This window comes from Eriocheir sinensis, chromosome 21 (genome assembly GCF_024679095.1).
Source record: "Eriocheir sinensis breed Jianghai 21 chromosome 21, ASM2467909v1, whole genome shotgun sequence".
Taxonomy (NCBI): Eukaryota; Metazoa; Arthropoda; class Malacostraca; order Decapoda; family Varunidae; genus Eriocheir; species Eriocheir sinensis.
The window spans coordinates 10490705-10515386 of record NC_066529.1 but is presented as its reverse complement, the minus strand read 5'-3'; the positions used below and the strand labels follow the sequence as shown (position 1 = coordinate 10515386).

Below are 24682 nucleotides of genomic sequence, written 5' to 3'. Positions count from 1 at the left end.
ACAAGCAAACATTGAATAGAAGAAAAATAATTAATGAATGTACGAATAGCAACAGACAAAGACCAATTAATTCTCTCTCTCTCTCTCTCTCTCTCTCTCTCTCTCTCTCTCTCTCTCTCTCTCTCTCTCTCTCTCTCTCTCTCTCTCTCTCTGTCCCCGTTACCTGAATTAACTAACAATTTCAGGTAATAAACTCAATTAATTCAAGGCTTCTATACACTCCTACTCCTCCTCCTCCTCCTCTTCCTTCTTCTTCTTCTCCTCCTCCTCCTCCTCCTCTTCTTCCTTCTTCTCCTCCTCCTCCATCACTTCCACCACCACCGCCACTACATTATCATCATTCCGAACACCTGGATGGGAGCAAAGGTGAGACGGAACAGGTAGTGAAAAGCGAGATCAGGTGTGTGTGTGTGTGTGTGTGTGTGTGTGTGTGTGTGTGTGTGTGTGTGTGTGTGTGTGTGTGTGTGTGTGTGTGTGTTAGAAGGTTAGGTATGTATGTTTAAGTTATATTTGTCTTCTTTTTTTTCTCTCTCCTTGACTGGTCTGGTTCAGATTGGAATATATTTTGTTAACTTGCTCCTCCAGTTTTTGTTTTATTTATTTATACTAGAGCAACTATTATAGACTCTCTCTCTCGCTCCACCATAGCCTTTCTCAATACAATTTTTCCTTATACGGTTCTTTTATTTTCTTCTTTCCCTTTCTTTTATTCCTTACTCCACTTGCTTTAACTCATCCACTTTTAATTCCTTATATTGTTCTTTTAATTTTCTTCTTTCCCTTTTTCTTATTCCTGTTATTATTAGTAGTATTGTTTATGTATGTTTTCGTTCTCGTAGGTCACACACACACACACACACACACACACACACACACACACACACACACACACACACACACACTCAAAAACATCACTTCCTCCCATTGCCACGCCTTTTTTAATCAACAAGTGTATATGTATAATTGTTTTTTTTTTTCCCTTCCTCTTCCTCAGCTTAGCGTTACGTAAACAGAATATAACAATTGAAGGACACACTGCCTGGGAAGAGATTATAACAATTACACTTAGCTACACTCTATCTTCCACATTCTTCACCTCCTCCGTATGTTCTTCCACCTTCAGATACTCCACCTGTTATATCTCATCCACTTTTAATTCCTCCTGTTATTTTCATCTTCAGTTATTCTTCCTCTTCCACTTGTTATTCCACCTATTCTTTCACCTCCATCTGTTCCACCTCGTCCACTTCTTATTCTACCTGTCCATTTATTCTAGTTATTCCACTCCATACACCTGTTATTCCACTTGTCCACTCCACCGTATGTTCTTCCACCTTCAGATACTCCACCTGTTATATTTATCTCATCCATTTTTAATTCCTCCTGTTATTTTCATCTTTAGTTATTCCAACTATTCTTTCACCTCCATCTGTTCCACCTTCATCCACTTCTTATTCTACCTCTCCTTTTATTCTATCTATTCCACTTCATACACTTGTTATTCCACTTGTTCTTGCTCCTCCACCTATTTCTCCACTTGTTCTCTCTCCTCCACATATTCCACCTCTATCTATCCACTACCTCCACTTTTTTCCTTTCTACTTTACTTACTATTTATCTACCACACTATCTATCCATCTCCTCCACTCTTGTCCTTTCTACTTTACTTCCTATTTATCTACCACAATATCTATCCACTTCCTCCACTTTTTTTCCTCCCTAGTTCGCTTACTATTTATCTACCACACTATCTATCCACCTCCTCCACTCTTGTCATCTACTTTACTTACTGTTTATCTACCACACTATCTATCCACCTCCTCCACTTTTTTCCTTCCTACTTTACTTCAGGAGTCTGCAAGAGGCCGTCCTTTACTCCACTATTCTATCTGTTCCACCTCATCCACTTCTTATTTCTTCTTCTTTCACTTCCATCTATACCACTTGTTCTTCCACCTCCATCTTTTCCACTTGTTTTATTCATCTTTCCTTTATTCCATCTGGTCCACTACTTTCTCTCCTTATTCCACCTGCCATTCCACCTGCCCCTTCACCTCCACCCCTTCCACCTCCATTGTGTAAGGCAGGGCAAGACACGATTCCTTCCCAGATACAATAAGGAGAGGAGGAGAAGACGGAGGAGGAGGAGGAAAGGTCAGGCACATCAAGGGTCTGACATCACCTATCCGTCCGTCTGTCCGTGTGTGTGTGTGTGTGTGTGTGTGTGTGAGATTGTTCCATTTGTCAGTAGTTCTATATGGGACGCTGAGAGAGAGAGAGAGAGAGAGAGAGAGAAAGGGGGGAGAGGGGCAGATGAAAGGCTTTTTAATCCCTCGGCTCATCCGGGCTTTGGCTGTCATCACTTGAACGGTCTGTTGCTGCTACTACTACTATTACTATTACTACTACTACTATTACTACTACTACTACTCCTACTTCTACTACTACTACTACTACTACTACTACATAAAAGATACCTCCACCCACGTTTATTTTCCCGACACATACTACTACTACTACTACTACTACTACTACTACTACTACTACTACTACTACTATGGGATATCAATACTTCATAGTGCATGTGTTGTTGTAGAATACTCCCCTTGTTTGAGTTAGGAAAATATTGTAACATCTTTTCTTACGTCGCATTAACTCTCTCTCTCTCTCTCTCTCTCTCTCTCTCTCTCTCTCTCTCTTGTAATTTTCGTATGATTGATATTACGCACACACACACAAAAAAGAGGTCAATATACTTCACCTCACAACCACAAGCATTACAACGATATAAATAACAGTAACAGCATTAACAATAACTCCTCCTCCTCCTCCTCCTCCTCCTCCTCCTACTACTACTACTACTACTACTACTACTACTATTAATACATAATTCTCAAGGTCTCAGTTCTCCAGTCCACAATTCTTTTTTTAATTATTTACGAAACTGCTCGACCTTCCGTGTAGTGCATAATGGATACTCGATCAATTGTCATACTCTACTATTACTACTACTACTACTACTACTACTACTACTACTACTACGATTTCATTTTTTTTTATTATTATGTCCGTTATTTTTTTTCTCTTCCTCTCTCCGTTTGCCCTATTGTTCCTCTTTGATTTGCTGTTTTTTTTGTTATTCTAGTTTCCTCCATCAGTATTCTCTCTCTCTCTCTCTCTCTCTCTCTCTCTCTCTCTCTCTCTCTCTCTCTCTCTCTCTCTCGTCTATGCATCCTCTCTTCCCCTTTTCCATTCTTCTGCTTTGTGCATTGTTCCCTTTGTTCTGTGTTAAGTTTTTCATCCACTTATTCCTCCTCCTTGCATTCAAACTCCTTAACTATGTCTTATATTTCTCTACATTCTTTCATTCCCTCCCTCCTTACCTATAACTTTCTTTCCTTCCCTTGCTCTTTACCTATTTTATCTTTCCTCCCTTTTCTTTCTTTCCCTCCCTTTCTCCTTACCTACTTTATCTTTCCTCCCTTTTCTTTCCTTCCCTCCCTCCTTGCCTACCTTACCTTTCTTCCTTTACAGTACCTTTTTTTTCCTTCCCTCCCTTCTTCCCTACCTTACCTCTCTTCCTTTACCTTTAATTTTCCTTCCCTCCCTTACATCTCTCCCTAATTTGCCTGACTATATTCCTTTATCTATCTTCTTCCTCCATCTAGAGCAGGCATCACCAAATGGCGGACCCGTCCCCGGACAGACCGACCGAATGGTTCTGTCTCCTGATCTGCATCTGCGGCCGGGTGACGAGGAGAGGGAGGTGGTGGTGGCGGCAGCGGGTGCTGTAACGGTTGTCGGGTCAATAATTGAACACTCAATTTCCCTCTCATCTGCCTGCAGTGAAGGTCAAAAGGTGCAGCAGGGGCAGGTGGCGGGCAGGCGGGGGCGTGGGGTGGCATGGTGGGGTGGGTGGTGGGCACCGGGACGACGAGATGGTGGACAGTGGCAGACAGTGGCAGTGTATGGCAGTGTGAGGTGGGGGGTGGGGTGGGAGGGGGAGGAATGAGATTTCTATTCCATTTTTTCGTCTTTAATTTGTTTTCTTTAAAAATAAATACTAAATTATTTAAATTCTTTAGCTGGGTTCACTTTCATAACATTTCCTGTATTGCTGTGCCTCTGTTAAACATTTCCTGCATTGAGGAAAGACACGGGAAAATGCTGACTTAATAATAAGACTTGTTGACAAGGAACGGCTATAAAAGCATTGCTGGAAATTTACACTTGCTTTTCAGTGATCTAGAGCTTCTCTCCCTCCCTTCACTCCTCTCTTTCTACCTTACTCTAGCTCCTTACCTATCTACCCCTACCCTCAACCTCCTTACCTTCCCTCCCTCAAACACCTCTCTTCCTACCTTACCTATCTTCTCATTACCTTCTCTCCACCCCTCCACCGCCTTACCTTCTCCATCTCTCATCACCTTCCCTCCCTTCACCCCTCTCTTCCTACCTTTTCTCTACCTCCTTACCTACTTACCTACCTGACCGTCCCCCGCTTCCTCCTTACCTTCATCTCTCCCCTCCAGCCACGCCTTCTCCTCCACTCATCCCCGACAGACCTACATGAAGCCCTTGAGAATAGCTGCCGAAGGACGCGCGCACACACACCCACACCCACACACACACACACACACACACACACACACACACACACACAACGGACCTTGATCTGTGCAAATAACGTACACAATAAGACTTACAGGTAAATATAAACATACATAAACACAGAGAGAGAGAGAGAGAGAGAGAGAGAGAGAGAGAGACATAACGAATCAGTAAAAGAAAACAAAAAAGAAAACGCTTGCATTCATCTCTCTCTCTCTCTCTCTCTCTCTCTCTCTCTCTCTAAACATCAGGTCTTAGATAAACATTTGCTTGAGCCAGGCGACCCAACCCACCATGTAGCACCACCACCACCACCACCACCACAATCACCACCAAGCACGGTCAATACCACCAACGAGCCACTGTCAACACCTCCACTATTATCACCACCGCACCAATCACCACTATCAATACCCCCATTGTCATGTGACCTCCACCTCCACCACCGCGGTCATCACCATCAAGAATGCCCACTCAAATAATATGTCACCACCATTATTTATTTTTTCGTCATTGTGGTTATTTCAACATCATTATCATCACCACAATCATGAATCACCATCACCAAAATCATCATCAGAAAAAAATCTATCATCATTATCATTATACAACACAATTTATCCCCAAAACAATAAATACCACCTTCTTTAAGTTAACAATCAACAATACCACCATCACCATCATCAACAACAGCAACAACAACAAAAACAACAACAACAAAGAGACAGTTATACTCATCATTATTACCACCACCACCACCACCCAACACCTGTTTTCCTCATCATGTCAACCCACCCCCACCACCTCCACTCCCTCCACATCTCCATCCTCGTCCACTTCCACTCCCCTCCACCGCTTCACACTCTTTTCCTTCCCATCTTCCCCTTCCTCTTTTCTTCACTTCTTTTCCCTGCATCCACTTCGCACCCTCTTTCTTCACCTTCAGTCTGCCCTCACACCTGTCTTTATTTTATCCGTCTCCCCTTTATTCTCTCTCTCTCTCTCTCTCTCTCTCTCTCTCTCTCTCTCTCTCTCTCTCTGGTGATAATTAACCGGGATTTTCGATATAATGTAAAGGTGTCTCCATAAACTCAGGTATATAAAGATAATGAACACCTGTGCTTCATCTCTCTCTCTCTCTCTCTCTCTCTCTCTCTCTCTCTCTCTCTCTCTCTCTCTCTCTCTCTCTCTCTCTCTCTCTCTCTCTCTCTCTCTCTCTCTCTCTCTCTCTCTCTCTCTCTCTCTCTCTCTCTCTCTCATAACATTGCACATAGATACACATGCCAACCTATTTCATGACCCTCCACACCCCCCCTCTCTCTCTATCTCTCTCTCTCTCTCTCTCTCTCTCTCTCTCTCTCTCTCTCTCTCTCTCTCTCTCAACACAGTACGCACAAGCCATACTAACTCCCTTCACCCCCCTTCTCCTTACCACTTTAAATACCACTACCCACCACCACCACCTTCACCTCCTACTGTGCGGCTTGGTTGAGGTTCTCGGGTCAAGGTGAAAGTCAGCCTAACCTTGCCTTGTCTATCTCCTTGCTTCCTTGCTTGCTTTTGCGGTGGTGTTAATCCTTCTTGCTGGTTTTTTTTTTTTTTTTTTGTTAGTTTGTGCGTTCTTTTTTGTTTTGTTTTTGTTTATTATCTATCTATCTATCTATCCCTCTTACTGCTTGGTCTTTTGTTAATTTGTGCGTTTGTTTGTTTTTGTCTACTATCTATCTATCTATCTATCTATCTATCTATCTATTTCTCTTACTGGTTGGACTTTTGTTAGTTTGTGCGTTTGTTTGTTTTTGTCTATTATCTATCTATCTATCTATCTGTCCCTCTTACTGGCTGGTCTTTTGTTAGTTTGTGCGCTAGTTTTTTTTTATTTGGCTTTATTATCTATCTATCTATCCCTCTTTCTGTATTATTCTATTAGTCTATCTGTCTCTTTCCTTAATCTCTTACAACTCTACTTCAATCAATTTTTTCTTCTATATTTTTCTCCCAGCTATTTTTATCCCTCTCTCTGTTTATCTGTCTGTCAGTTTTCTTCTTCACTTGCAACTTTACTCAGCCACCTTTCTTATTTTTCCATTTTCTCCAAGTCCCCCTCCCCCCTCTCTCTCTCTCTCTCTCTCTCTCTCTCTCTCCCGTCAACTCAACCCTTTACGTATGCAGTCAGTCAGCCTTTTCTTTTCTCTTTTCTCTTTTCTCCCAAGCCTTTCTCCCTCTCATACTTCCCACAACATACACATGGAATAACAATGCCACACCAACATAAGCAACTTCAAGACAATCAACTTGCATCGACTTGGATCCTATTAAAACGTGATGCGGTTTAGAATTCGAGTCTCCTTATGAAGAGGTTCCAATCCTTCTTGAAGTGAACATGAGGAGAATTAAGACTCGCTTCTGCTTAAAAATAGTGTCAGTGTCAGTCGTTGAGTAGCGGGCTTTTATTTTACATTTGATACCTTTTTTTTATGCCCTTGAACTGACTCTGCTGTAAAAATAATAATAATAAAAAAATATGTGGTGGAATAATAAGTCTTGGCCCGTGTTCTGAGACGCTTTCGGCTCTCACAATTATTCCCAAAGACCACAAAGGAGATTATTCGGATTCTCATGAGTGCTTATTCACATTCATGGTGCAGAAGCCTTATCACACTATCACTAGGCTCATAAAACTACCCATGGAAATACTAACCCAACAACCTCTACCGAAGTCTTATCAAATGCGGGTGTGTGAGCCCCGAAATGTTTGAGGATATGTAAAGTAGAATCAAAGTGCAATGTTCGGTAAAGAAGGAAGAAGCGGCGAGTCATCAAAGGGTTCAGACAGAGTATGCAAGGAAGGTTTGGATGCTTCTTCGAGACGTGATCTGACTCGACTCGACTCTCCGTGGGAATATGTATAGTTAGGGGCGGGTTGAGAGAGAGAGAGAGAGAGAGAGAGAGAGAGAGAGAGAGAGAGAGAGAGAGAGAGATGGACAAGGGACCCGAATGGAAGAAGATTAAAAAAGGAAGGAGGGAAGGACAGAAAATAAGGAAACGAAGGAGAATGGGAAAAAAAGAGGATGAAGGTAAAAAACGAAAATAAAGAAATATAAGAAATAAAATAAGGAGAGGAAGGACGAGAGGATAGATAACAAGGGAAAAAAGCAATGATTGACTGATAGTTTATTGTTGCAAGTAAACAACAACAAAGAAGGGGAAAAACTTAATAACAAAGAAAAAAAACAATAAAACTTTGCCTTACACACACACACACACACACACACACACACACACGCACGCACTATCCCGTACCCCTAAAGTAGGAAAGAAAACACAAATAAACACATACTTATAAGGATAAACAATAAAACTTTAGTCTGCTTTAAGCCTCTCTCTCTCTCTCTCTCTCTCTCTCTCTCTCTCTCTCTCTCTCTCTCTCTCTCTCTCGCGGAATATAAGGCGTTGCGCAAGGAGGATAAATAGAGGCAAGGCAGAAGAGAGAAGAGGAGGAGGAGGAGGAGGAGGAGGAATGACGAAGCGAAGGTGCATGAACAAAAAACAACAACAAAAAAACGAAGATGGCCTATGGGGACACGGGAGGGAGAAGAGGGAGAAGGGAGAGAGGGAGGGGAAGGGAGACGCTGGAAAAAGGGAGGTATGCGGAAAAGATCACGAGAAGAATGGGATGAGTGGAGAGATACGATGATACAGCAGTGAGATATGAAACAGTAAATGAAAAAAAGAGAAAATAAAAAGTAAAAATAAAATAAATAAAAAAGCTGACTGTATACGTTGAATTGTGAGTTATTGCGAGTTGGAGAGAGAGAGAGAGAGAGAGAGAGAGAGAGAGAGAGAGAGAGAGAGAGAGAGAGAGAGAGAGAGAGAAGGATGATGCTAAAAGGGCGAAGTGCTAAAAACATAAGGAAATGAGAGGAAGAAAGGAAGGAAGGAAGGAAGGAGGGAAAGAGGGAAGTGAGAAAAATAAATAATACAAGAACTCGAGGAAGAATGAAGGGAAGAAGAAAGGAAAGACAAGGAGACATTAAAACACGAATGAGAGGAAGAAAGGAAGGCAGGAAAGGAAGGATGAGAAGCAGTACATCAAAGAAAGGAGGAAGGGAAGGAAGGAAGGAGAAAAATAAATCATACAACAAGAACTCGAGGAAGAATGAAGGGAAGAAAGGAAAGGCAACGAGACAATAAAAGAGAATAAGAAGAAGAGAAGGAAGGCAGGAAAGGAAAGATGAGTAGCAGTATTAACAAAGAAAAGGAGGAAGGGAAGGAAGGAAAGAGAAAAGAAATCATACAACAAGAACTCGAGGAAGAATGAAAGAAGGAAGAAAGGAAAGGCAAGGAGGCAATAAAAACAGAATGAGAAGAAGAGAAGAAAGGCAGGAAAGGAAGGATGAGTAGCAGTATAACAAAGGAAGGAAGGAAGGGAAGGAAGGAAAGAGAAAAAGAAATCATACAACAAGAACTCGAGGAAGAATGAAGGAAAGAAAAAAGGAAAGGCAAGGAGGCAGTAAAAACAGAATGAGAAGAGAAGAAAGGCAGGAAAGGAAGGATGAGTAGCAATATAACAAAGGAGGGAAGGAAGGGAAGGAAGGAAAGAGAAAAAGAAATCATACAACAAGAACTCGAGGAAGAATGAAAGAAGGAAGAAAGGAAAGGCAAGGAGGCAATAAAAACAGAATGAGAAGAGAAGAAAGGCAGGAAAGGAAGGATGAGTAGCAATATAACAAAGGAGGGAAGGAAGGGAAGGAAGGAAAGAGAAAAAGAAATCATACAACAAGAACTCGAGGAAGAATGAAAGAAGGAAGAAAGGAAAGGCAAGGAGGCAATAAAAACAGAATGAGAAGAGAAGAAAGGCAGGAAAGGAAGGATGAGTAGCAATATAACAAAGAAAGGAGGAAGGGGGGAAGGAAGCATAAAAAAAAACAAGAGTGGGGGAAGGAAGAGAGGAAGTAAAGGAAAGGAAGGCAGAGAAATAGGCCAAACACAGGGACAGAAGAAGTGGAGGAGGAAGGAAAATAATAAAGTAAGGGAGAAAGCGAGTGGAGTGGAGAAGAGAACTGAGGGAGAAGAAAGAAAGGATGATGAAGAGAGGGGGAGAATACTGAAGAGGAGAGAGAAGGAAGATGCTGAAAGGGTGAAGGGTGAGGAGAAGAGCAGATGTGGAGGAATGAATGAGAAGGGAGAAGGGAGGATGGAGAGGGAGGGAGAGACCAAGGAAGGGAGGGAGGCATGAAGGAGGGAGTGGAGGTACAAGTGAATAGGGAGAGAAAATGAAGAGCCTGAAGAAATGAATGAGAAGGGAGAAGGGAGGAGGAAGGGAGGGAGGGAGAGACCAAGAAAGGGAGTGGATATACGAGTAAATAGGGAGAGAAAAAAAGAAGAGCCTGAGGGAATGAGGGAGAAGGGAGAGATGGGGAAGGGAGGAGAGGGGGGAAGGATGAGCAGCTGCCCACCACCACCAAGGACAGACCCATGAAAACAGGTGGGAGGACCCCGGGGCACACACACACACACACACACACACACACACACACACACACACGTTTTTCTCTCCCTTTTTTTCTCTCTTCTTTCCTTCCCATCCTTCTCTACTGCAATTACCATGATCATCACCTTTGAAGTGTGTGCATATGTGTGTGTGTGTGTGTGTGTGTGTGTGTGTGTAAGGCGTGACAGGTTTTTGCATGCATTCCACTTCATGATTACCGTTTTATTATTTTTACTTTTACTTTTTTTATTTTTCTTCCACATTCTCTTAATTTCCTTCATTACTCTCATTAACGTTTTCTTTGTCCGTTTTCATCCCCGTGGAGCAAGTAATTAGGTCCTTTCTGGTTCGCCTTTCATTAGTATTCTGCTTAAAAAATAGAGGACGTTCTAGAATCTTTAAAACATGGTGGCGATAAAGTTGTGAGGAAATGAAGGGAAGGAAAGGAAAGCAAAGGAGCAATATATATAAGGAAAGAATGAGAGGAAAAGGAAGTAATATAACGGAGGAAGCGAAGAGGAAGAGAGAAGAGAATGAACTACTACAACTACTACCACTACTTCTACTACCACTACTACTACTACCACTACTACTACTACTACTACTACTACTACTACTACAACTATAAGGTTTCCGATACATATTTAGCATCATCGTCGTCTAAGGTTTCAGTGCAGCACAAATTTACCAACTAGAACGACTACAATGATTACTACTACTACTACTACTACTACTAAGGACGGCGGTGGAATGCGAATAATTAATGTGTATGATAAAAAAAAAAAGACTTCCTCTTATTGCGATGTGTGTGTGTGTGTGTGTGTGTGTGTGTGTGTGTGTTGTCATGGTCTAAATTAACATGGAAATACGAGACATTTGAGGATTATAAATATGTTCGTAATAATCTTCGTTTGTTTTCTCAATGCTCTTCTTCCTTTTTTCCTTCTCCCCATTCTCCTTCCCCTCCTCCTCCCCCTCTTCCTAATTCTTCTCATCATCATCCTCATTCTCCTTATCCTTCTCATTGTTCCTCTTCCTCCTCCCCTAATTTTTCCTCTTCTTATCTAGCTCAATGTTCTTTCTCCTCCTAACTCTTCTTTTTTCTCCTCCTCCTACTTATCCTCGTCAACGTTCCTCTTCCTCCTAATTCTTCTTGTTCTCCTCCTTATTCTTCTTCCTTATGTTCCTCTTCTCTTCCTCCTAATTCTCCTTCTAACTCCAATCCTCCAAGGTGGTTCTTTTCATCAATGTTCCTCCTTCTCCTGTTCCTAATTCTGCTTTTCATCTTCCTCCTCAATCCTCCTCCTTATCCTCCTTAATGTTCCTCTTCCTCCTAATTCTCCTTCCTCTCTTCCTTCTCTTCTTCCACCTCGTAATTCTTCTTCTCATCAATGTTCTTCCTTCTCCTCCTATTCCCAATTTTGCTTTTCATCTTCCTCCTCATTCTCCTTATCCTCCTCCTCCTTCTCATTATTTTTCTCATCTTCCTTATTCTCTTTATCCTCCTCCTCCTCATTATTTTTCTCATCTTCCTTATTTTCTTTATCCTCCTCCTCCTTCTCCTCTTCTCCTCCTCTTCCTCCACCAACACTAAGTCTTCTACAAGAACAAAAACGAAAGAAAACAAGAAAGAGAAACAGACAAGGAAAACAAAAAAACAAGGAACGTTATTTGATAAGAACTGTCATTCATTCTTCTCACTCATTCTTGTCATTCCTTCTTTCTTCTCTTCCCTTCCCCCCATGAAAACAAAAGCAAAGGAAATAACAACAACAACAACTACAACAACAAAACAACGCCATTCCTTCTATTTCACCTACCAAACGAGAGAGAGAGAGAGAGAGAGAGAGAGAGAGAGAGAGAGAGAGAGAGAGAGAGAGAGAGAGAGGAGAGTGTATATACAGGTAACGTTTTCCCTTACACACACACACACACACACACACACACACACACACACACACACATTTTCTTCGTTGCAAAAAAAAAAAAATCAAAATATTCGAGAGAGAGAGAGAGAGAGAGAGAGAGAGAGAGAGAGAGAGAGAGAGAGACTAACACATTGATTTAAACTGAGAAACTCTTTAAACAATTTTTACTTCCTGGAAAAGTAAAAAAAAATAAAAATACAAAAATAAAGAAAAACAAAACAAGCCACTCACCGTTTACTGAGAAAGCAGCGATAATAACACACACACGAACGAACACACGCACGCACTTGATAAAATCCGCGAACACCAAAAAATTTAATCCAAGTGTGCTGAAGGAATGTGTTATAAAGCTTCAGGGCACGAGCGACGCGGCGGCACAACCTCTCTCTTTAACTACTAACCTCTTACTGACTGGCTGACTGGCTGCTGAGTTGCCAGTCGCCGCCACCACACGGATTTTCAGTATGGTACCAAAACGAACCAGAAAATGTACCAGATGAGAGCCAGAAAACCTATTAGCCTATATCGTATGAGAACCAGAAAATGTACCAGATGAGAACCAGAAAACGTATACCAGATGTGAACTAGAAAATGTACCAGAAAACGTACCAGATAAGAACCAGAAGAGAACCAAGAAACGTACCAAATAAGAACCAAGAACCGTATCAGATGAGAACCAGAAACAATGCCAGATGAAAACCAGAAAACGCACCAGATAAGAACCTGGCAGAAACCGCACCAATTAAAAAACAAGAACCGTACCAGACAAGAAAAAAGAAATGTATCAGATGAGGACCAGGAAACGTACCAGACAAGAACCAAGAAATGTATCAGATGAGGACCAGGAAACGTACCAGCAGATGAGAACCAGAAAACGTAGACCATGTGAAAACCAGAAAATGTACCAAATAAGACCAGAAAACGTGCCAAATTCCACCAAACTGTACCAAAAGGGAGAGAAATAGAACCAAAACGTAAGAAAGTAGTACCAAAGAAAATTAGAAAACATTACTATATGACAACCAAACTGTACCATCATAAGAACGTGGCGCCAAAACGTATGAAACATCTGAGAGAGAGAGAGAGAGAGAGAGAGAGAGAGAGAGAGAGAGAGAGAGAGAGAGAGAGAGAGAATGGCATGGAGGTGGTGTAAGTGGAATCTCCTAACATAACTTCGTATTATTATTAACTTCCACATTCTCTCTCTCTCTCTCTCTCTCTCTCTCTCTCTCTCTCTCTCTCACACACACACACACACACACACACACACACACACGTTTTGGGGACAGGATGAAAACGTTTGATTCTTTTTTTCTTCTATGAGCTTATTTTAACGGTTAGAAATCCGTATCCTGTTACTGAGTACACACACACATACACACACACGCGCACACACACACACACACACACACACACACATGATTCATTGGTGACTACGATTCGTTCTTAGAAAATTACAGCGATGCGCACACGCGAAGTAATAAATTAAGTGTGTGTGTGTGTGTGTGTGTGTGTGTGTGTGTGTGTGTTTGGGTCCTTAGCATTCCTGTCGACTACGTTTCCAAGAATACAAACACACACAAACACACACACACAGACACTCTCTCTCTCTCTCTCTCTCTCATTCACTTTGTCAAATCTGTCTGTTTACCTTTTATTCCTTCTGTCTGTCTGTCTTTTTATCTATGTCTTGTTATCTATCTGTCTGTCTGTCTATCTATCAGCTCGTTAACCCGGAAAGCGTTTCACTACTGCCACAATGATTTATTTTTATTGTTTCTGGGAGCGTGTTAATGTTGGCCGTTCTTGTACTATAGTCAATAATTTACGTTACCGTTATTTTATTGATTTATTATTATTTCTATTCTCTTTATTTGTTACTAGTGCCAAACGTTAAAAACAGTACCAAAACGAATGAATTAGTACCAAAAATGTTAGCATCAGTACCAAAATGTAATGATTAGTACTACCTACATTTTTTGGTAGATTATATTATTTCACTCAAACAATAATTAATTTCCTCCTCTTTTTCTTTTTTTCTTTTTATTAATTTCCTTTTCTTTTCTTCTGTTTCGTCATCTCCTTCTTCTTCCTCCTCCTCCGTCATCATTACTGTCAGCCTATATACGTGGTGGTGCATAGGCCGACCTCATATCCTCTCTCTCTCTCTCTCTCTCTGCATATTTCCGTCGACGCGATAAGGAGAAGAATGAGTGGAATGTTTCTTTGTTATCAGTCATTTCAATCTCGTGGATAGAAATATTTGAGTCACCGGAAAGAAGAAAAAAAGAAAGTAGGAAGGAAAAGCTTAAAAGGAGAGAGAGAGAGAGAGAGAGAGAGAGAGAGAGAGAGAGAGAGAGAGAGAGAGTGGAAATTAATAATACAACGATCTCTCTCTCTCTCTCTCTCTCTCTCTCATACCTCTATTCCTCGAGCACTGAATAAATAAATCTGTAACCTATGTCAGTCTGTGGTTGCTTCAGTGCATTAACCTTGGCCTCACCCGAGCTTGCCAAACAGGACCAAAACACAGGACTTGGCTTGCCTTGCCTTGGCATGGCTTGGCTTGGCTTACTAACTAGGCTGACTGTCTTGGTTCGTTGTTCTTTGGCTTGTTTACGTTTTTCTTACCTCTTTCTTGTTTTATTTTTTGTTTTTATTTTTCCTTCTCTCCTTACTCTTCCTTATCTTCTTCCTCCTTCTTATCCTCCACCTAATTATTTTTGTCCTCCTCCTCCTCCTCAATGTTCCTCTTTTCTTCCTCCTATTTCTCCTCCTTTTCCTCCTCTTCTTCCTTCTCCTAATTCTTCTTCTCATCAATGTTCCACCTTCTCCTCCTATTCCTAATTCTGCTTTTCATCTTCCCCCTCATTCTCCTTATCCTTCTTCTCCTCCTGGTTTATTTGTTGGTCTTTGTATTTGTTTATTGTTTGTTTTTGTGTCACGGCTTTGTTTGTTTGTTTGTTTGTTTTGGTGGGTTGGCTTGAGCTGGATTGGTCAGGCTGTCTTGGGTCGCTGTCCTTTGTTTTATTCATATTTTTCTTGTTTTTTTCTTGTTTTACTTTTGTTTTTTTTGTTTTTTGGTGAGTTGGATTGGCTTAAGCTGGTTGGTTTCTTGGTCTTGTTTTTTTGTTTTTTTTCTCTCTTGGTTTTTTCTTGTTTGAGTCGTTGTTGTTGTTGTTGTTGTTGACTAGGGTTGGGTTGGTCAAGCTGGTTTGTTTTGTTTACTTTTTGTCTTGGCTCATTCTTGTTTTTGTTTTTGCTTTTGTTGGGTTCGGTTAGTCAGGCTGTATTGGTTCGTTGCCCTTCCTTTTACTTACATTTCTTTGCGTTTTCTTTGTTTTCGTGTTTTGTTTTGTTGTTGTTTTGTTTGGTTATCATTTGGTTTGTACTGCTTTGGTTTGTTGGTCTTCGTTTTGTTTCAGTTTCTTGGTTCTTTTGTTTTAGTTTTTCTTTTTGTAGTTGTTGACGGGCTGAGTTGGGTTGAATTGAATGGGTGGTATAGCATGTTGGTGGTAATGTTTGCATCATAGATTTCCCTTTACATTCTTTTCTCATAAATTTTTGAATCACTATTTCTATATTTTTAAGTATCTTTCTTACTTCTTCCCTTCTCCTTCCTTTCCCCCTTTTCCTTACTTCATTCCCCCCTTTCTTTCTTGCTTGATTTACTTTTCCGTTTCGTATTTTTCTATCACAAATAATGTACTATCTTCAAAATAACGGACCTACATAAATGAAAAACACGACTAATACTGAAAAAACAAAAATTAATATATAAGTAAACCATTAAATATACAAACAATTTAGGTTACCGCGCATAGCTGACTTTAAACTGAGCTGTGAGAATACTTGATTATGTAAAACAAGGAAGGATGAGGAGGGAAGGCAAGGGAAGGGAAGACGGGGAAGGCAAGGGAATGGAAATGAAGGGAAGTGAAGGGAAGGAAATTAAAGGGAGGGCAAGGGAAGAGAAGAGGAGATAAGGGAAGGGATGGAAAGGGAAAGGAAGGAAAGGAAAGGGAAGGGAAGGAAAGGAAATGGAAATGAAGGAAAGAGAAGGGAAGGACAGGGAAGGAAAATAAAGGGAAGAGCAAAGAAGGGAACGGAAGAGAAAGTAAGGAAGAGAAGGAGGAAGAATGGTGAGAGAGAGAGAGAGAGAGAGAGAGAGAGAGAGAGAGAGAGAGAGAGAGAGAGAGAGAGAGAGAGAGAGAGAGAGAGAGAGAGAGAGATTCCTGGAACACAAAATAACAATAAAAATGCAAATGTAAGACAAGAGGAACGAAGAGAGAGAAGGGAGAGGAAAGAGGAAGGAAGGTAAGGGAAAGGGACGAATGTGTGTGTGTGTGTGTGTGTGTGTGTGTGTGTGTGTGTGTGTGTGTAACATCATTATCACAACCTTGACAAAGAGAGAATCATCAACATCATCAGCATATGTCCTTATAACCTTTCCACTGCCTCTTCCTTCCTCTTCCTTCCTCCTCCTCCTCCTCCTCCTCTTACAGCTTCACTTTATTCTCGTATCTTTCCCGCCCTTCTATTTTCTTATACCACAAGAATATATAGTAAAAATAATACATACGAATAATAATAACAATAATAATAATAATAATAATAATAATAATAATAATAATAATAATAGAATGTGAAACAGCTAATCTATTATCATAAGGGAAAAAGTTTAAAATTAATGACACCTGATTATATTATACTGTATTTAAATTTTATCCCTCCTCTTCCTCTTCTTCTTCCTCCTCCTCCTCCATCTCCTTTTCCTCCTCCTCCTCATCTTACATCTCGTACATCAATTCTTCCTCCATTACAGCAATCATCCCTCCTCCTCCTCCTCCCCCTCCTCCTCCTGCTCCTCCTCCTCTTCTTGCTTGTTATTCTTCTCTTCATCCATTCTCATGTTCATATTATCTTCATTATCATATTTTATCCTCCCCCTCCTTCTTCTCCTCCTCTTCCTCCTCCTCCTCTTTAATGGCTGAACACAATTCGAGGAAATACACACACACACAGACACACACACACACACACACACACACACACACACACACACACACACACACGCACACACACACACGCACACACACACACACACACACACACACACACATGCTGGGGTAATACACACACACACACACACACACACTCAGAAACACAAAGACCCAGTAGGAAACACACACACACACACACACACACACACACACACGTGGTTGGTTCTCAGGCAGCAACGAGATGGGGGGACTTGGGGGGGAGGAGAATAACTAGACACCTTATTAGAGAGAGAGAGAGAGAGAGAGAGAGAGAGAGAGAGAGAGAGAGCACTGAGGAATCTGAGAGGTGGATGGAACACTAAAATCAATACTCGCTGGGAGGAGAGAGAGAGAGAGAGAGAGAGAGAGAGAGAGAGAGAGAGTAAGGGGGGGAAGGGGGGTATATGGAAATGATTCAAGCATAGAAGGAAGGGAGGGAAGGAGGGAGGAGAGAAGGCAGAGAATGAAGGGAGGAATGAGGAATGAACGAAGGGACTGAGGGAAAGGAAGAGAAGAAAAATAAAATAATGAAAGTAAGGAACAGGAGAATGAGTGTTGGAGGAAAACATTTGAAGAACGTGTAGAAAACAAAAGAAAGGAATGAAAAGAGAGGAAAACAGGAAAAAGAGAAGAGATAAGGAAGGAAGGACAAGTGCAACGGTGTAGGAAAGTAAAGGAGAGAGGAATAGAAGGAGGAGGAAGAAGAGGAAGAAGAAGAAGAAGAAGAAGAAGAAGAAGAAGAAGCAAAGAAGGAGAAGAAGAAAAAGAAGAGGAAGAAGAAGAAGAAGAAGAAAACAGATGGGAAGTTGGGAGGTGAAAGAGAATAAGAAAATATGGAGTTAGTAAAATAATGAAGAGAATGGATTAGAAGGGAGCAGGGAAAAGGAACAAGGAAGGAAAGAAGGAATAAAGGAAGGAGTGAAGATAATATGAGAAAACAAAGTATGAGAGAAGGGAAAAAATGGAAGAGGACGATTAAACAAAGAAACAGGAGGAAGGAAGGAAGGATGGAAGGCAGGAAGGCAGGAAAGAAGGAAGGAGAACACAAGAGGGATGCTGAGAGAGAGAGAGAGAGAGAGAGAGAGAGAGAGAGAGAGAGACTGTGTTTGTCACCACTGCATGTTCGGACAAAGAGAATGAAAGAAGGAAGGAGGTAAGGAAAGAAGGAAGGAAGGAAGGAAGGAAGGAAGTAATAGAGAGCGGACACACAGACACATAAACAAGAGAAAATGGGACGAGAGTGAGAGGAAAAACAGCAAATAAAGGAAATAAACAGAGGAATGGACGAGACAAATAGACGGAGAGAGAGAGAGAGAGAGAGAGAGAGAGAGAGAGAGAGAGAGAGAGAGAGGCATGGACAACGAACCCGCATGGAAGAAGATAAGAAAAGAAAGGAGGGAAGGACAGAAAATAAGGAAATAAAGAAGAATGAGGAAAAGAGAAATATGAAAGCAAAACAACGAATAAAGAATAAGGAGGGAAGTAAAAAAAATATATATAATACGAAGGAAGGGAGGACAGATAACAAGGGGAAAAAAGAACGAGGAAAAAAAAGGATGACACTAAAAAAGAAAAGAAGAAGGGCAGGAAGGAAGGAATGATGGCGGGAAGAAAACATAGCAATAAAAGAAGGTTAGAACTGGGAAAACAAAAGAATAAAGAAAGGAAACGAGATAAACGAGAACGATGGACGGTATAGAAGAAACACTGACGAATGGGAAGAGGAAGAAAATAAGGGAATAAAGGAAGGTTAGAACTGGGAAAACAAAAGAATAAAGAAAGGAAACGAGATAAAGGAGAACGAAGGACGGTATAGAAGAAACACTGACGAATGGGAAGAGGAAGAAAATAAGGTAATAAAGGAAGGTTAGAACCGGGAAAACAAAAGAATAAAGAAAGGAATCGAGACAAACGAGAATGAAAGACGGCATAGAAGAAACACTGACGAATGGGAGGAGGAAGAAAATAGGGCAATAAAGGAAGGTTAGAATTGGGAAAACAAAGGAATAAAGAAGGGAAACGAGATACACGGGAATGAAAGACGGTACAGAAGAAACACTGACGAATGGGAAGAGCAGGAAAACAAACAAGAGGACAGACAGACAGACATTAAAGCTCAGAAAAAAAATACAAATGGTGACGTCACGAAAAATAGATAATAAAAATGACCGAATTCTCAGACGCTTTCGGCTCCCACTCTCTTTTTTTATCTGTCATTCAACTTGTCTGTCTTTAACTTGTCTGTCTGTCTTCTTAACTATCATTTTTTTTCTTTTTAAGTGAGGGAGTTTGTGTATGAACCTTTTTTTTTCTCTTTCTGTAACCATCAACTTTCTTTTTTTATTATCTTCTCATCAATCTGCCTCTCACTCTGCCTTTTATCTATGCTCTGTCAAAGTCTATCGGTTCAATTGTCTATCTTACTTTTTTTCTCTTTTAAGTATGATGGTTCCTTCGTCTATCATGAGACTAGTCTAGTTCTCATGAGTTTTTTTTTCTTCATATAGTACAGAAGCCTTGTTAACCTATCATTAAGCTCATAAAACTACCCATGTAAATACCCACAACAACCATAACGAAAGCCTGATCCAATGTGGGTATGTAAGCCCCAAAATGTTTGAGAATTATATGGAGCAAAAAGCATTATCAAACTATGACTAGGCTATTAAAACTACCCATGAAAATACTCACAACAACCATAACAGAAGCCTGATCCAATGTGTGTGTGAAAGCCTCGAAATGTTTGAGAATATAGAAAGGAAAAAGCATTATCAAACTATTACTGGGCTATTTATTAAAACTACCCATGAAAATACCCACAACAACCATAACAGAAGCCCGATCCAATGTGTATGTGAAAGCCTCGAAATGTTTGAGAATATAGAAAGGAAGAAGCATTATCCAACTATTACTAGGCTATTAAAACTACCCATGAAAATACCCACAACAACCAAAACAGATGCCCGATCCAATGTGTGTGTGAAAGCCTCGAAATGTTTGGGAATATAGAAAGGAAGAAGCATTATCCAACTATTACTAGGCTATTAATTAAAATTACTCATGAAAATACCCACAACAACCATAACAGAAGCCCGATCCAATGTGTATGTGAAAGCCTCGAAATGTTTGGGAATATAGAAAGGAAGAAGCATTATCTAACTATTACTAGGCTATTAATTAAAACTACTCATGAAAATACCCACAACAACCATAACAGAAGCCTGATCCAATGTGTGTAAGTCTCGAAATGTTTGGGAATAAAGAAAGGAAGAAGCATTATCCAACTAGTACTAGGCTATTAAAACTACCCATGGAAATACCCACAGGAACCTCTACGAAAGCCTGATCCAATGTGTGGGTGTCTAAGCCCAGAAATGTTTTGAGAATATGGGAGAGTTGCGAAAAATTTTACACCAAATTGTAGGGAGTAGATCAATGTGGATAGGAGGGGGAATGGTAACAAGGATGGTGGAGAGGCATTTCTTAAGCGTAGGAGTTTTTAAGTGTGAGCAAAGAAAGAAGTAGAGAAAACTGTGAAAGGAAGGAGGGAGTAGGCTATAGTGACGAAGCAGAAAATAGCCTAACGCCTTAATTTTTACATGTATTAACTTTACTAACAATGCCGTGGCTGATTTATATACTTTGGGCCCGTTTATCAAGGCGTAGTTAGTTGGTTTTACTGTTCTTTATATCACTTTTTTATGTATGAGTTTGTAATATGTCGACTTAAAAAAAATATCAAATCTAGCAAATTCCGTCCAAATAATCGAATTCAAAAGTGAAATTAACCACATGACTTAATGAATACTAATACGAGGGAGGAGAGCGAACCTAATAGGGGGAAAAGAAAAAAAGTAGAAAAAAAGGAAAGAAGGAAAGAAAGCTAAATGTACGGAAGAGAAAAGAAGAGAAAATATATGAAAGTATAAAAGTGGAGCAGAGAAAGTGGAAGGCAGAGAGAGAGAGAGAGAGAGAGAGAGAGAGAGAGAGAGAGAGAGAGAGAGAGAGAGAGAGAGAGAGAGAGAGCATTTATGAGGGCAGTTGAGGAGAGGAAGAAAAATGGTCTGATATGAGAATCGTCGAGAGGAAGAAAGGATTTAGCTGAGAGAGAGAGAGAGAGAGAGAGAGAGAGAGAGAGAGAGAGAGAGAGAGAGAGAGAGAGAGAGAGAGAGTAATATAATACACACACACACACACACACATAATAATAATAATAATGATAAGTTTATTTCCACCAGAAGTGGTTATTCTAGAGAGAGAGAGAGAGAGAGAAAGAGAGAATCAAAACCGGGCTACAGACATACACATATTCAAATAGACACACACAGAGAGAGAGAGAGAGAGAGAGAGAGAGAGAGAGAGAGAGAGAGAGAGAGAGAGAGAATCAAAACCGGGATATACGCAAAGAGAATGACAGATTTAGGTTGCGTGGCGGACACACACACACACACACACACACACACACACACACACACTGATAAGAGATAACGCATATTTCTTAACACGTTCCGTCATTCACTATAATTCTGATCCCTTCAAACGTCACTAACACGTCAAACACACACACACACACACACACACCGCCTTATCAATGTCTTTCTAGCCTGTTCTTCTCGGCCTTACCATTCAGTATTGCCTGTTGTTGTTGTTGTTGTTGTTGTTTAAGTGTTGCTAATTGTAACCGGTTTACATAAAGATACTGTCGCCTGATTTTTTTTAACGATATGTCTTCATCAATAATAAAGTGGATGATTATTTTCTTCGGCACGTTTCTCAAGGCGTGGTTAGTTGGTTTTGTTGATTTTTATGACCTTTTACGACTAAGTTTATAATATGTCGACTTAAAACTGTGTGAAAATCCAACACTTCTAACCAACTCCGTCTAGAGAATGGAATTAAAAAGCCAAACGAGCCACATGACTTATGAAAATTTAATATTAATACGACGTTTTAAAAATCTACCCTGTAATTTGAAAAACGTAATAAACCGTACCCTCCTATTTTAAATATAACTCTAAAATAATAAACATGTATTTCAAGGGACAAATAACAGAATGAGTTGTTATTCTCATTGTTGTTCATTGTTTTTTGTTGTTATTGTTGTTGTTATTATCATCATTACTATTACTAATAACGCTTAATCTTTTTATGTACCTATTCATCATCATTTTTTGTATTTCACTGTATTATTTTCATTTTTCTATTTATTACTTGTTTATCAAGACTATATTACACTTCTTCACTGTCTGGGTCCTTGATATCGTTTCGACTCAAGGAGGAGGAGAAGGAGAAGGAGGAGGAGGAGGAGGAGGAAGAGGACGAGGAGAAGGGAGAGGAAGAAGAGCAGGAAGAGGAGGAGCTTTGCATTCCTCTCAGCGCCTGTGACTCAGCTCGTAAAGTAAGTGCGACTGTGCGAATCTTCTTTTCTTCCTCTTCCTCCACCTCTTCTTCCTCCTCCTCCTCGTCGTCCGCTGCCGCCTCTTCTCTTTTTCATTTTCCTCATTAGTTGTTGTTTTTGCTGCTGCTGTTATTGTTGTTTGCTCGTATAATTTGTTTGTCAGTGTGCTGGTTATTTCTTTTTTTTTTTTTTTAATAATGATGACAACAGCAACAACGACAACGAGAATAACAATAAAAAATCTTACTCATCTTTTTTCAGAAAGTTTAAGGAACAAAGAATTATATCACTGCGTATACTTGGCCATTGAAATATTTGTATAACGAATGATAAAAAGTTACGTCACTGTATAACTTAAGTATGTCTATGTATATATGTATGTATGTATTTATAAACGGAGAGCGCTAAGTGGAGGGTAATATACTCTCTCTCTCTCTCTCTCTCTCTCTATCTATCTATCTATCTATCTCGACTACGCACCACCTGGGCTGTTTTCACCCACCTGGCTCACCCACCTGCTGCCCCTCACACAATACAGACGCACTCCATCATAAGAGCTTGCTGACGCCACAGGAGGAGGAGGAGGAGGAGGAAGATGAAGAGGTGGCGTTGCGTTACAGTTTATGGTTGGACTGTGTTTGTGTTTGTGTTCCTTCTTTCATTTCAACGGTGCGATATATTTTTTTCTTAAGGAACGATACTGTTTGTCTTTCCAACTATTTTTGGCGCGTGGGTGACCTTGGAGAGAGAGAGAGAGAGAGAGAGAGAGAGAGAGAGAGAGAGAGAGATTGGGGGAGGGGGGGAGGAGTAAATAGAGAGAGAAATTAAATGTAAACACAGATGGGTTTAACGAACGAACCACCGCCACCATCACCACCATACTTTCTCATCAAAACGGGAAAACAACAACTGCCTGCATTGTTTTATCTAATACGCTACACCACCACCACTACTACTACTACTACTACTGCTACTAGTACTACTACTACTACTACAACTACGACGACGACTTCTTTTTTTTCACAACAAAGGAGACAGCTCAAGGGCACAAAGAAAAGGAAACAATAATAAAAAAAAGCCCGCTACTCGCTGCTCCTACAAAAAAGAATCAAAAGAGGTGGCCGAAAGAGGGGTCAATTTCGGGAGGAGAGGTGTCCTGATAGTCTCTACTACTACTACTACTACCCCATAGGTACACATGTTTATCTTTTACCTTTACCTGTTCATAACTAATAATATAATACACGGCGTTATTCATTTTTTTTACAGTAAAGGAAGCAGCTCAAGGGGAAAAAAAATCACAAAAGTACGTTAATCACTGCCCCAATATATATACATACATACATACATATATATATATATATATATATATATATATATATATATATATATATATATATATATATATATATATATATATATATATATATATATATATATATATATATACATACATATATATATATATATATATATATATATATATATAAAAGAGTATTGAAAAGTGGCTGAAAGAGAGCAACGTTGCCAGATTGTCGTACTCTGCCTCTTCTGTTTGCCGATTTCCGACCCCAAAACTGCTTTCATCACCCAAATAACTGCCTTCATGCATGGTTATCGTTTAAATGGTTAATTATATATTAGTGTTTCTTGGCAACAGTTATGGGCCAGAAACTGGTAAATATGCGGCTCTGAGTACGATAATCTGGCAACCGTGAAAGAGAGGCCAATAGCAAGGCCTTGCCAATAGGCGCACCTGACAATCACCAAATGGGTGGGTACAAACTTGGCGGAGGGACTTTTTTGGCAGCCATAGCCGGTAACGGGCTAAAGAGTAGCCAATCCATATATTTTGTTTTTATTTATTAATGATCCACGAGACATCCTAGAGTTAAATCAAAGTATGTGCTTATCGTTGTATTCATTCATACACACACTGGTAATATTTCTGTGGTGTCTGATTTACTTGTTTGAGTGAAATTCTATTGTGAAAAACAGTCACATATTCATGTCACTATTTTTTTTTTTTTATAGTAAAAATGAAACTAGTAATGAAAGTTTTGCCACCATGAAATGTACACAAATAGATAAATATGAAAGCTCACTTAGTCACAATAAATGACATCTGCTTTGCGCAGTAAAAATATGCTATTTGTGGTGTCTGACACCTGCAAAATGGCGTATGGGCTGCCTCGGGCATCGTAGCTAC

The 24682-nt window shown here is 40.2% G+C and overlaps 1 protein-coding gene across 2 annotated transcripts in view; it reads right to left on the bottom strand.

Moving 5' to 3' along the window:
- The window catches only part of LOC127001671 (guanine nucleotide exchange factor for Rab-3A-like), an 83262-nt gene extending 70825 nt beyond the window's left edge, over nucleotides 1-12437 (bottom strand). For both annotated transcript variants that reach the window (XM_050866648.1, XM_050866649.1), the window contains exon 1: nucleotides 12265-12437. The gene's annotated coding sequence lies outside the window, so the exon portion shown is untranslated. The remainder of the gene's footprint in view (nucleotides 1-12264) is intronic.
- Between the last annotated feature and the right edge of the window lie 12245 nt (nucleotides 12438-24682).